Raw genomic sequence first — 15,217 nt, 5'->3', positions numbered from 1 at the left:
GGAAAGAAATGTCAATGCAGATACAGGAAGCCTTCAGAACACCAAATGGACAAAACCTGGAAAGAACCTCTCCTCGCCACATTATAATTAAACTACAAAACACACAAACCAAAGAAAATATGTTGAAAGCAGTTAGAGACAAAAATCAAGTCACATACAAAGGCAAATCCATCAGGATCACAGCAGGTTAATCAACACAAAGTTTAAAAGCCAGAAGGGCTTGGGATCTGTATTCCAAGTTCTGAAAGGTAACAACTGTCAACCAAGGTTGCCTCCAGGAAACTTATCTCTCAATAAAAGATAGACATTGTCTTAGGGTAAAAGGATGGAAAATGATAATTCAAACAAATGGGCCTAGGAAAGAAGCAGGGGTTGCTAATATCTGACAGGATAGATTTCAAACCAACATTAGTGAGGAAAGATAAGGAAGGTCATTTTATACTGATTAAAGGAATACTCCAACATGAGGACATTATAACCCTAAACATATATGTACCTAGCATGGGGGCTCCCAATTTCATCAAACAAACACTTTTAGAATTAAGGTCATAGATAACACCAAACACATTTGTAGTGAGTTGACCAATACATCACTCTCATCAATTGACAGGTCATCCTGGCAAAACATAAATAAGAGACATCTGGATTACATAATGCCATGAAACAAACAGACCTAACAGCTACAGAACATTCTATTCAAATGCTGTATGATATCCATTTTTCTCAGTAGCACATGGAACATTCTCCAAAATAGACCATATATTAGGACACAAAGCAAATCTTAACAAATACAGGAAAACTGAAATAATCCCTTGTACTCAATCTGACCATAATAGGATTAAACTACAAATCATCAACAAGAAAAACATACAACAGAACATACACAAATTCATGGAGATTAAACAGTACACTATGGAATGATGAATGGGTCATTGAAGAAACAAAAAAGGAAATCAATATATTCATAGAATCAAATGATGATGAGAATACAACATACCAAAACCTTTGGTACACAATGAAGGCAGTCCTAAGAGGGAAATTTATAGTTTTAAGTGTCTATATTAAGAAACTAGAAAGGTTGCAAGTAAACAACTTAATGCTTCACCTAAGGCCTTGGAAAAATAAGAATAAGGCAACCAGCAATCAGTAGACAGGAAGAAATAATAAAGATTAGGGCAGAAATTAATGAAATACAAACATACAAACAAACAAACAAAAACCCAAAGAATCAAATGAAACCCAGTGAAACAAAGAATTGGTTCTTTGAAAGGATAAACAAGATTGATAAACTGTTGCAGTCAGGTTCGCATTACTGGTAGAAATCACCCATCAAGAGCAGCTTGTGGGAAAAAAGGTTTATTTTGGCTTACAGGCTCGAGGGGGAAGCTCCATGATGGCAGGGAAAATGACAACATGAGCAGAGGGTGGACATCACCCCCTTGCCAACATCAGGTAGACAATAGCAATAAGAGAGTGTGCCAAACACTGCCAAATGGAGACCAACTATAAAACCCACAAGCCCACCCCCAATAATACTCTGCCTCCAGGAGGCTTTAATTTCCAACTGCCATCAGCTGGGGAGACTAGCATTCAGAATACCTAAATTTATGGGGGACACCTGAATCAAACCACCGCATAAATCCTTAGCAGATCTGACCAGAAGACAGAAGAGACAATTAATAAAATCAGAGATGAAAAAGGCACCATTACAACAGATACCAAAGTAATTCAGAAAATCATAAGGACATATTTTAAGGATATATGCACATCTAAGTTTGAAAATCTGAAAGAAATGGATGATTTCATTGATTCATATGACCTACTAAAATTCAATCAAGATGAGATAAACCCTTTAAATAGACCTATAACAAATACAGAGACACAAGCAGTTATAAAAAGTCTTCCAACTAAAAAAGTACAGGCTCAGATGGATTCACTGGTGAATTTTACCAGACCTTCATGGAAGAACTAACACCAATGCTTCTCACACTTTTCCATAAAATAGAAAAGGAAGGAATTCTACTGAACTTCTATGAAGCCAGTAACACCCTCATACCAAAACCAGACAAAGACAGAACAAAAAAAGAAAATTACAGACCAATCTCCCTCATGAACATAGATGTAAAAATTCTCAACAAAATATTGGCAGACAGAATACAAGAACGTATCAGAAAGATCATTTGCTCTTACCAAGATGCAGGGATGGTTTAATATAGGCAAATTGATAAATGTAATGCACTATATAATGGACTGAAGGACAAAAATCACATGGTCATAGCATTAGATGCAGAAAGACATTCAATAAAATCCAACATCTATTCATGGTAAAAGTTCTTCAGAAACTGGGAATAAAAGAAACATATCTCAACATAATAAAAGCTGTTTATGACACATCTACAGCCAACATAATACAAAATGGGAAAAAACTTGAAGCTTTTCCACTAAAATCAGGAGCAAGACAAGGGTGTCCACTGCAAATAATGCTAATATAAACAACAATAGCAATGCTATTTATTGAATGAGTGAATTGTAAGAAAAACTGTAAAATATGAAATTCCTCATAAATGTATCTATACAAATAAGAAATATAGTTAAAAAATGTTATGTTCACTACTTATGACAAATCTTATGAAACCAAAATCAATATTTAAAGTTAGCAGGAAATAATAAACTAAATGCATTGTATCTAAATTTTAAGTCTATGCCTTTTTAGTTAAATATATCTAAACTTTGTTTCATACCACTATATATTTATTCTTTAAAATACCTGAAAAATAAAATAATCTACTAGTATCTTTCATCAAACTTTTGTGAAGGACAATTTAAAAAATTTAAATTTTTATTTATTTATTTGAGAAAGAGAGTGAGTATGGGCACACCAGGGCTTTTTACTACTCCAAACAAGCTCCAAATGCATGGACCACTTTGTGCATCTGGCTTTACATGGGTACCGGGAAATTGAACCTGGGCCAGCAGGCTTTGCAAATAAGTGCCTTTAACCACTGAGACATCTCCCTAGCCCCAGTGAAAGGCAATTAATTTTTTATGACAGCAAGAGTGAACAAGAGAGAGTTGATGTGCCAGGACCTCTAGGCACTGCAATAGAACTCCAGATGTGTGCATGCATGACTTTGTGTACATGTGGCTTACATGGGTTCTGGGGAGTGAACCTGTGTCCTTAGGCTTTGCAGGCAAGTGTCTTAACTGCTAAGCCATCTCTCCAGCCCATAAAAGGCAAATTTAACTGAATAATTAATTGTTAGACGATAAAATACTAAACATACCATATTAACTTTACCCCCCCTTTACCAAAAATGTGCTATTACTATTAACATGTTATTACTATTTCTGACTATCAGAAAATCTTGTTGTACCTAAAAAATGATGCCTATTTAGTTCAAAGACTAAACAAGATCCAAACTTTCAGGGCTTTCCTGAAGAAATGAGTCATGTACTGTTTAACACTAATATTCGAGGGTAATAATGATGGTCTCACATATAAAGAATAGGATGTTTTTCCACATTAAGTTGAAATCCCAGAACTAGAGATGTAGCTTAATTGGGAGAGTGCTTGTTTAACATGCACAAGACCCTAGGTTCTGTCCTGAGCACTGCATAAGTCAGGTATGGTGGCAAACACCTAGAATCCCAACACTGGGGAGGTAGAAACAGAAGGAACAGAAGTTCAACATCACCCTTGGCTACATAGCAAATTCCAGGTAAATCTGGTCTACAGGAGACATGCTCTCCAAACCTCACCCCAATACCAACAACCAACCAGAAATTCCTTAGTTTATGTCACTGTAGATATAAGGTGGGGCAAGGATGATTTTAAAGTAAGAAGCTCTTTTCTGGGGATATGTTCGTGTATATGAATTATGTTCATGTGTTCACATGCACGTGTGGGCCAGAAGACCATCTGGGATGTCATCTTCAGGAATGGCAACCACCTCCTTTGAGATTAAGGTTATCACTGGCCCAGGGCTCACTAAATAGATTAGATCAACCATCTAGCAAATATCAGGGGTCTGCATGTCTCCATCTCCACAGAGCTAAGATTACCAGCTTGTGCCACCATGTCTGGCATTTATGTGGCTACTGAGGAACAAACTCAAGCCCTCAGCCTTGTTAAACAAACACTTTATCCACTGAGCTATCACCCTAGCATCCCAAAAAGCACTTTACATGAAAGATTTTTTAAATCTGCCTGCACTCTTCACCATTCAGACTCTTACTTCAACTAATTCAATCAGGTTCTATTCAAGCAAAACAGAAAAACCCAGGACAACTTTTCTCACAGGTTGTCTTTCTGTGGTTGTTTTTAGTTGCTAGATTTGTGTTTTGTTTTCGTTCTTTGAGAAAGGGCCTCATACATAACCCTGACTGTTCTCCAACTCACTATGTAGAGATGACCAAGAACTCCTGATCACCTTTGCTCTACCTGCAAGTGTTACCATTAAAGGTGCCACCAACATGTCTGACTCTGGTTTGTTTTTATTGACCTGTGAATATATGTTTAATTCAAAGAGAGAAGGAATCAAAAGCTTGAAAATGAGGGCAAATCATTCTCAACTTATGGAAGCAAAAGTATTTTATTATACCTTTGTTCAGAGCCTAGTAAGAGTTCTTGAAAAGCCCAATATTTTGAAGAAGTGTATTGTTGAGTACTGGAATAGTATTTCATGCTGACCTGTTGTCATTAGGGAACTGCTTCAAAAACCCTTCATAAGAATACGGATATTTTCATACAACTTTTTGGATGAATACCAATGTATACAACATTCTGTAGTTCAATATGAGTGCTTTATAGCTTTTACGTTAACAGAATCAGATAAAAGTTTTAATATATCAGTTTTTCTTCTAATTTCAAGTATACAGAGTGAGGTACTATGTTAAATTATTAACAAAAATTACTACATAATTAAGATCTTTCATGTTCATACAGGGTACATAGTAGAATTACATAATAATTAAGTAGTACATAATAATGTATTTAGTACTGCTATTACAAAATATAGAGATAATTTATACTTTTCAACCATGTTCTGATTTTTCCTTATGTCTGACCCAAAAGGGTAACACCAACTGATGCTAAAACCCTTACCTGTTTCAACGGGAAAGTAGACAGGCAACACATTTCACCGTTAATGGGAGTCATATTTTAAATTTGTCATATGTGGTGCCAAAAATTTACTTTAAGGGAAACACCTATGACTGGACCTCAGTAGTGATTTTCACTTTGGACACATTCTCCTGAAGGATGGCATGCATGTGGCAGAGTTGAGGAAGGATGGTGTGCTCTCAGACATTTACAGTATGATTTTTAACATGTATTTTGACCCACAATGTAATTAATTTTGTAACACATTATTTTAATGGTACACTAATTAACCTTGAATTAGAATGAATTCTCTGACAATGACTTTCTGTAGAAGTGCTGAAGATACTCACATTAAGACCACCTAACGATTGATATTTTATACAGTATTTAAAAGCTCAAAAACACAGAGGATCAAATATACTGAACTTTTTACCTTCATGGTGGTCTACATGTAAATGAATGAAGATAAGGACAAAAAGGAGCCTGTGCCCTTTATTTCTTCCAATTAGGAAATTCCGGAAAATATGCTTTCATGTAAGATCATTGCCCAAGTAATAACATTGTCAGTAATATATACAGATGTTATCTTCCAAACTGTGACAAAATTAAGAAATAAACACCAATGTTTTTTTTCCTTTCTTTTGTTAACCACAAACATACTTAGATCAACACAAAACAATTACTAAATTATTTTCAGTACAACATTTCACCATGTTTCTCCTCTAGGAGGAAAAGCATAAACTACATACACATTAAAGCTGCAATTGTGGGATGGAAACATGGCTTTACAGTTAAGGTATTTGCCTGCAAAGCCAAAAGACTCAGGTTCAATTATCCAGGACCCACACGAGCCAGATGCACAAGGGGCACATGTATCTAGAGTTCGTTTGCAGTGGCAAGAGGCCACGGTGCACCCATTCTCTCTCTGTCTGCCTCTCTTCTCTCTCCCTCTGCTTGCAAATAAACAATTTTTTTTAAAGTTAGTTTTCTATTCAGCAAATACAGGCAGTTTGGTACCATTATTAAGCTCATCCGTGACCTACCCCCTCCCCATCAAATAAATAATTTTTTTTAGAGAAGGCTGCAATTACTTAAAAACTTTATCCACATTCATGAAATATTTTACCTGATTGTACATTTAACTTTTATAAATTTGTATGTATAATATCATCTTACAGATCTTCAAGTTAAATATACTTTTGCTGCTACTTAAAAAATGGCAACTCTACTTACTGCTGAAGACACCATATGCTGTTGGTACGGACCATGGAGAGACCTGGTCGGAATCTGGAGGAGAGCCAGTACCCAGACAATTAGCTCATCTAGTGTTGCAAGGCTCTACATGAGGCACTGAGGGAAAGTAGATATTTGTCCAAGCAACTCAAAATCTAATTGACTCAGAAGCAAACAGCCTGAGGTGATGCTCCTCAAGTGCAACAGTGGCACACAACCATGGTGGATAACCAACTGCTCTTGGATTGGGTAACAGATCCACACAGTGGAAAGGAAACCATATCTGAAACTGGGAAACGCGTCAGAATCATATCCAGATAATGATTCTGTTTTCCATTGTCAAGCTCCCACTAACCTTACACTATAAGAGGGTCTACACCCTTTTAATTCTTTATAAATTAATAATGGTTATCCCATTTAACTGGTGCTGATTTCACTCTCCATTGGAGAATCTGCTTCTCTTTTTCAGAAAGGAGCTGGACCCAAGGAGATAAAAGATCCAGTACACTCTACCCTGGCACCAGCTAAAACCACAGATGATTTGGGGAAATGAGCAAAAGTGTTGTTTTCTTAGTAATCTGATATTAGCACAAGGGTGATGGAGATAAACACTAAGGACATTCAACACCTACCAAACCAGAGACCCAGAGGCTCCTAAGTGCCCATCACTGAAGTAGACTTAAAATGCTCCAAGCATGGCTCATGGAATTTTGCAGAAGAAGGGGTGGAAAGACTGTTAGAGCCACAAGTGGGGACATTTTGCACAGAGACATTGCCTCTCTCCCATAACTGACTGCTGCCCCCATAATGCATATCCACAATCCCCATGGGGTTGACCTGCATCCCCAATGAGGAAGGCCTCTTCAACAAAGGGGCAGGGATGAGGGAAAGGATGGTACTAACATGTGTTGTTTACATACTAAATATGTCTGTATCTAATAAAAATAAAATAAATAAAAAGAAAAAAACGGCAACTCTTTGGTTCTAGTTTTTAAAACTCTTTAGGTACTATTTGGAGAGCTTTAGATAAATTCTGTAATTGATTCAGTAAAACATAGGAGGGGAAGATTTTCATCTAATAACCAATGGTGTTAATACTGTCCTACCTCAGACAGACAAATGACTCTTAAAGTGCCTTGAAAGTGCATATAGCAACCTACCTATTAAGTGGTATTACTTTCATGCCTCCTGAAAAAATAAAGAGTGGGTCTTAATCTTTTAAAATGTTCATTTGATATCCATAATTGTCATTATATCATGTAGAAGTTTTAATTAGACTTTCTGGGAGTGGTGGCACACAGCTTTAATCCCAGCCCTTGGGGAGGCTGAGGTAGGAGGGCTGAAGTGAGCTGGAGGCCAACTGGGGACTACAGAGTAAATACCAGGTCACCCTGGGATAGAGTGAGACCCTACCTCAAAACAAACAAAAAGAAAAGAAAAAAATAATTAACAGACTTTTCTCTCAGAATCACAAAATTAAATAAAAAGAGATTGCATTTTATTTTATATTTTATTTACTTATTTGAGAGAAAGAAAGAGGGAGGGAGGGAGGGAAAGGGAGAGAGAATGGGCATGCCAGGGCCTCTAGCCACTGAAAATGTGCTCCAGATGCATGCGTCATCTTGTGCATCTGGCTTATTATGTGGGTCCTGGAGAGTTGAACCTGAATCCTCAGGCTTCACAGACAAGCACCTTAACCACTAAGCTGTCTCTCCAGCCCAGAGATTGCATTTTAAAAAAAGTGTTAGTGGTCTTCTTGATGCAGTATGTCATTCTCATGCTCATATAACAAGTTTTATTTTTTTGGTTTCTTTAAGGCAGGGTCTCACTTTAGCTCAGGCTGACCTGGAATTCACTATGTAGTCTCAGGGTGTCTCAAATTCACAGTGATCCTCCTACCTCTGCCTCCCGAGTGCTGGGATTAAAAGTGTACACAGCTCTCACACAAGTTTTGATGTGCTTATGGTATTTTAAGATCAGATACAAAGTACATGTACCAATAACAACAACAGAGTTAAAAAAAAGGTAGAACTGTTACATTTAAATTTTTGAGTTATCACCTTGCCATTTCATTAAAGATAAATGGTATGCTATCATCTAACTAGTAAATAAAATACTACACACAGGTAGACCAAATTTCTTCCTGAAAAACTTTCGGGTTTTCACTTACAATTGTAGAAAAGACTGACCACTACCAATAATATGTAATGTCTCCTCCTCCTCCTCTAGCCTATCTCCATCTTCTAGTCTTTGCTGAGATGACTAATAGCCAGTGAGAACTTGGCCACCTGCAACCAACAGAACCTACATAATGCAGCTTATTTCTACTTTCCTCTCCATAGTGGAATGAGTGTTATTCCCAAAACTTCCACAGGACGAAGGCTGGAAGGTAGCTTAAAGACACCAAGATACATACACAGCATAGTAGCCAGTCATTTCCTGTGGGGTAATTTATTGACCAGCATTAAAAAAAGGAGAGCTGGGAGCAGGGAGGCTGTCTTAGTGGTTAAGGCACTTGACTGTAAAGCCTAAGGACTCAGGTTTGATTTCCCAGTACCCACATAAGTTAGATGCACAAGGTGGTTCACGTGTCCGGAGTTCATTTACGGTGGCTGTAGGCCCTGGTGGGCCCGTTCCATCTGCCTCCCTCTAATAAATAAATAAAATAAAAATATGAAAGAGATTTAAATTAAAAAAGAAGAGTTGGTGGGTAGCTCAGTGGTAGCACTTGCTAAACATGTATAAAGCCAGAGGCTTGATCTCCAGCACTGCTAACTAGGGAGCTAAGAAACAAGATAAATAAAATAAATCAATAACTATTTGATCTCTTTTATTAGCTACAACCTAGAGCAAGAAGAAACAGTACTGTTAAGCTGTGAGAAAACTGAGAAAGCTTTTAAACAACTACTTTCCCAGCAGTCCTGATACTGAGGTAGGAAGATCTCTATGAGTATGAAGCTAGAGTGAATTGCATGTCACCCTGGGCTAGAGTGAGCCCCTCACTCAGGAAAGGCGAGGAAAGGAGAGGAGGGGAGGGGAGGGGAGGGGAAGAGAGGAAAAGAGAGGAAAGAAAAGAAAAGAAAAGAAAAGAAAAGAAAAGAAAAGAAAAGAAAAGAAAAGAAAAGGGGGTTAAAGAGATGGCATAGTGGTTAAGGCACTAGCCTGCGAAGCCTAAGGACCAATGTTTGATTCCCAGTATGCATGTAAACCAGACAGATGCACAAGTTGGCACATGCGCCTGGAGTTTGTTTACAGTGGCTGGAGGCTCTGGTGCACTCATTCTGTCTTTTTGTCTCTTTTAAATAAATAAATAAAATATTTTTAAAAATGAAAAGAAAAAATAAGAAAACAAAAAAAACAAAATGGGAATTGTCAAAGAAGACACACAGGAACTCCATGGGATTATAACAATGCTCTATAAATTGACAGGAGCTTCAATTATACAAGTATTCAAAAACATTTTTGAGTGTATGTTTAATATTTGTACAATTCACTGTATATGAATGTAATTTTACAGGGCTGCAGGGATGGCTTATCGGTTAAGGCGTTTGCTTACAAAGCCAAAGGAGCCCCCAGGTTCAATTCCCCAAGACCCATGTTAGCCAGATGCACAAGGGGACACACAAGTCTTGAGTTCGTCTGCAGTGGCTGGAGGCCCTGGAGTGCCCATTCTCTCTCTCTCTCTCTCTGTTAAATAAATAAATAAATAAATAAATAAATAAATAAATAAATAAATAAATAAATAAATAAATAAATAAAAATAAGCTGGGCGTGGTGGTGCACGCCTTTAATCCCAGCACTTGGGAGGCAAAGGTAGGAGGATCGCTGTGAATTCGAGGCCAGCCTGAGACTAGATAGTGAATTCCAGATCAGCCTGAGCTAGAGTGAGACCCTTACCTCGAAAAACCAAAAATAAAATAAAAATAAAATATTTTAAATGTAACTTTAAAGAAAGCTAATTAATATCTAATTAATATCTAATTAATCATATGCCTACTGAAGCATTTAAAAGAAGTAAACAGCAGTGTGCGCATTCTAAAAATGCATCAAAAGTAAGATCAGTGAGCAGAGGCCTATAATCCCAGCTGCTTGGGAAGTTGAGGATTGTTGTTTCTAGGTTAGATAGAACTAATGTGAGTTCAAAACCCAGTGAGGGTTGTACCTCAGCAGTACAGCACTTGACTAGCACTTCCAAGTCCCTATGTTCAATGCCAATAACATCCCCAAACAAATAAGCATAATAAAATATCAGTGATAGAATCTAGAATGCAATTGGTAATACAAAAATTCAATAAAAAATGTAAGTTTAACATTCTGTACAATAAATTGTTGCAGAAAATCCAACAAAATTGTACACTCATGTATCTAGAATCATTTTCATAAGAAACAACAGGTAAGATGAGAACTGGCTATGGTGTGATGACACATGCCTACAATCCCAGAACTTAAAAATTAAGGCAGGGAGATCACAAGCTTGAGGCCAGACTGGGATACAGATTATGACCCCTGTCTCAAAACAAACAAACAAACAAACAACACCCCACAAGCAAACCAAGTGTCCATGGAAAAATACTCAGGGAACAAAAGAATGTTAATATGTAAAATATTATTCAGTTTATAAAAGGAAGAAAAGTTGGACATATACTACAATATAATCAACTTTAAGGACACTAGATAAAACAACCAGCAAATATTGTATATAGTATAAATTATGTAGTCAAATTCATAGATAAAAGTAGAATGGTGGTTGCCAGGGGATATGGGAAAGGAGAATATGGAGTTAGTATTAAACTGTGTATAGTTTTATCTGAGGAAGTTGAATGGACATGGTGATGGTTGTATAGCAATGTGAACATTCTTATGACAGAATAAACTTGTACCATTATCACAATGGAAGTTTTCTTCTGTGTATTTTAATACAGTTAAATAAAAAACACAAAATAAGATAACGCTTTTGAGATTCCTTATCTTCTGATTTTCTATCAAGTATGAGTTTCTGATGATCATAGGTTTTTGCTGATGTAAAAGTATAATCATTGATTTTTTTAAATGGCATTGTCTGCATCAATGTAAATGAGCATAATTAGTTTGGAATGTATCTCAATCATTAGTGTGAATAAATAAAGTTCCTTCACATTAGTATCTTACATTATTTTTTTTCTTCCTTCCCTTTTCAAATTTTAAATGAGCATGAATTAGGCTTCTGTATACTAGCCCTAACTCTTACAGCCTTTGCTTCTCTGTTAGGCCAATACTATTGGGTTTACATTTGTGAACCGTTTCTCAAGTCAAAAGCATGTAAATTATATTCTGAGATGAGCTACATATTTAAAACAAGAGAAAGGAAAGGAAGTCAAGGGCAAAGTGACTTCCTTTAAACTATTTGACAGTAGCAGCTCAGTGACAGCAGTGTGTAGATAAGAATCCATGGGAAAACCAATGGATTGTGTATGTACACTCTGATGGCTGCATGGAGATAATCATCTATTTAAAACGAATTTCAGTTATTGTAAAGGTTTGAATACTAGTGAAATATCATCAAACATGTCTCTAGCGTCTACTGCTAATGACACTAGTCTGAAAATAATGTATGAGACAAGAATTACACAAGCATAATTTTGCCTGATTACTGGCAAGACATATTCTGCCTACACCTTTAGTATATTTTACAAATTGTTTAAATCATCTTTTCTCCTTAAAAGACATTTTCTTGGAAGAAATGGAAATGCTTAGCTTGTGTAAAGATGTGTAGTAATAAAGCTGAAAGATAAAACTTGAACCAACACTAAAAAAAAAAAAAGAAAGAAATAGGCTGTGAAATACTCTCCTTCATACTTCTCTTCCTTTTCTCTATCACAATTTCAAAACATTGCAAAAGTAATTAAAAATATAGTAAAAATACGATTTAAGTAAAAACCAGTATGTATATTTATGTTGCTATAAACTTGATCCTTGAAATAAGTGATAGTCTTCCTAAAGAGGAGTTAAGAACAAAACGTTTTTCTTCTTATGCAAACTATAGACAATTTCCTAGTAATGTCTGTATAAAACACATTATTATTAGACATACATGCTTTAGACTGGAGATGCAGTCCAATGCCTATTTGTGGAAAGCCCTGGGTTCAACCTCCACCAGAGCCAGAAAAAGGAAAAAGAGAAAAGAAATGCAGACTTTGTCTTCATTATATTATTAGCAATTACAACTTGAATAAAGAACAAATACAAGGGTATTGTATATATGTAAATACAATGATTGAGATGGGGAGGTAATGATGATGAATGTAATTTCAAAGGGGAAAGTGTGTGTGTGGGGAAGGTATTACCATGGGATATTTTTTATAATTATGGAAAATGTTAATAAAAATTGTGAAAATAAAAAATAAATTAATTAATTTAAAAAAATAAAAATAACATCATGAGGACAGGGGATTGATTGCTCAGTGGCTAATGGTCCTTCTTTACAAAGTCTGACAGCCCATGTGTGATTCCCCAGTACCTATGTAAAGCCAGATGCACAGAGTGGCATATGTGTCTGGTGTTTGTTTATAACAGCAAGAGGCTCTGTAGTACCTACCATACTCTCTCTCAAATAAATATATAAAAATAGCTAGGAGTGGTGGCACATGTCTTTAGTCCCAGCACTTGTGAGGCACAAGTAGGAGAATCATCACAAGTCTCAGGCCACCCTGAGACTACATAGTGAATAGCAGGTAAAATGGGGCCAGAATGAGACCCTACCTCACAAAACCAAAAAAAAAAAAAAAAAAATTTAAATGACATTATGCAATACAATTACATCCACACACACATATATATCTTTGTTCTTTTAAAAATATTTATTTATTTAGGAGACAGAGACAGAAAGAAAGAGAGAATGGAAGAGAGAATAGGTGAATCAGGACCTCCAGTACTGAAAACAAACTCTAGATTCATGTGCCACCTTGTGCTTATGTTGGTACTGAGGAATCAAACTCGGTTTCCAGGGTTCACAGGCAAGCGTCTTAACTGCTAAGCCATCTCTCCACCCCTATATTTGTTCTTATACTATGATAGTTAGATCCAAATATTTTCATTTCAGATAAAATGTTTTATAAATTATAAACTTACAATAATTAATAAATTAATTTAATAATTAATAAATAAATTAATTTAATAATTTGTTGTGTTTAATACAGAGAAATGCAAGTAACTATACATGATACATTCTTATTTTATGACTATAATTAAAATTATGTGCTCAGCAAATTTTTTGTGCAATAAATATAATTGTTAGCCACATAAAGATTAGAGTAAAATTGTTTGAATCTTTTGGGTGAGCATTTTAAATAAAAACCTAATATTCCATGGAATCCTTAGCAAGCAGCATAGAAATATCTCAAGTTTAGATATCATAAACATGAATGGTATGTACTTTTAAAACTAAAATTGTTACTCAACTTATAAAAAGAAATATCTTTTAATTGGTAAGGGACTGACAATATTTAGCTAGAAACTTAATTTTGAGGTTACATACTTTTACTCTATTATCAAGGCTTACCAAATTATTTTGTTAAACCTCTAAATGTCATGAAGCACTATCATTTATTTTATTTAGGATGTTAAGTTTGATTCTGATTTTAAGCTCTATCTCCCTTATGTTCTTAAATTAATTCATACGAGTCTCTGATTAATAATAAAAGGGCATGCCATCAAGTATTCAGAGCCCAGCCTGAGTTGTCATGGCTGAGAGGGCAGAAATCTGCTTGGAGCAATGAGAGAACCCAGCTGAATTCCTGGCGTCTCAGTCTATGAATGTGTAAGCACTTCATCTGCTCATGGACACACAATGTTCTGGCAGGCTTGCGGTAAGAGTAGCTGCATGGGTAACAAACTGGAAGACCTGGGAACCAGTACTACATCAAAGTACTAAATGGTACAAGCAACACATTTTACAAGTTCTTTTATTTGCACAAGAAAATCATGTTACTTAGTATAAGTGTTTGTGATCTAAGTGCTTACTCTATCACTGTTGCTGTCTATCCAATGGTCTCAGCAGAGGCCAGAGGTCACATGTGGATCTGACTCTTAAAAATTTTTGGAAAAGAAACTTTTGCAAAATCCAATACAAGCAGAGAAAATTGCTTCAGTCTGTTTGGCTTATCCTTAAATCCAGTGATAAGAATACTCTCCCATGCCTAATTTCTTCTACTTGGCAGCTCTATGTATTTGAGAAAGTAAATGTACATCTCTGAACATTGGTTCCTGTATGTAAAATCAGGATAATATTGACACAGAAGAATTACTGTGAACATAATATGGTAATAAGTGAAAGTGCTTGGTAAATTACAACATGCAAAAAGTATTATTATTTGAAAGACAAAAATATTAACAGATACATACATGATATTTTTCAGTGGGAGGGGGACTGACCTTGAAAAGTTACATTGTTTTTTCAATCCTTCATTATAAGTTCATTTTGCATTCATATGAAGAATAGTCAAAGAAATTGAGATTTCCTGAGTGCTTACTATGCGTACGTTGGATACTAATCATACACTTCATAATTCTGAGGCAAGTACTACTCCTATCTGCACTAAAAATCAGGCAACTGTAATACAGGATAGCTTTGACAAAGGTCAATAGCCAGGAAGTAACAGTAGCATGACTTGAATCCAGGTATTATTCTAACCCTCGCCAGTATACTATAACACTTCCAACTACTCATTTATTCAGTTACTGAATATTCAGTATGTATGTAGAATATGCCAAGAACTCCATCAAAAACTTTTTTTTTTTTTTTTTGTTTTTTTGAGGTAGAGTCTCACTCTAGCCCGGGCTGACCTGGAACTCACTATGTAGTCTCAGGGTGGCCTCAAACTCATGGCAATTCACCTACCTCTGCCT

General features: G+C 36.0%; 1 protein-coding gene across 4 annotated transcripts in view; it reads right to left on the bottom strand.

The window, feature by feature from the left end:
• Acbd6 (acyl-CoA binding domain containing 6) overlaps nucleotides 1-15,217 on the bottom strand; it is a 183,740-nt gene that overhangs the window by 76,659 nt on the left and 91,864 nt on the right. The window lies entirely within an intron of this gene.

This window comes from Jaculus jaculus, chromosome 1, assembly GCF_020740685.1.
Source record: "Jaculus jaculus isolate mJacJac1 chromosome 1, mJacJac1.mat.Y.cur, whole genome shotgun sequence".
In the NCBI taxonomy this organism is placed as follows: Eukaryota; Metazoa; Chordata; class Mammalia; order Rodentia; family Dipodidae; genus Jaculus; species Jaculus jaculus.
This window is presented reverse-complemented; position numbering and strand designations above follow the sequence as displayed.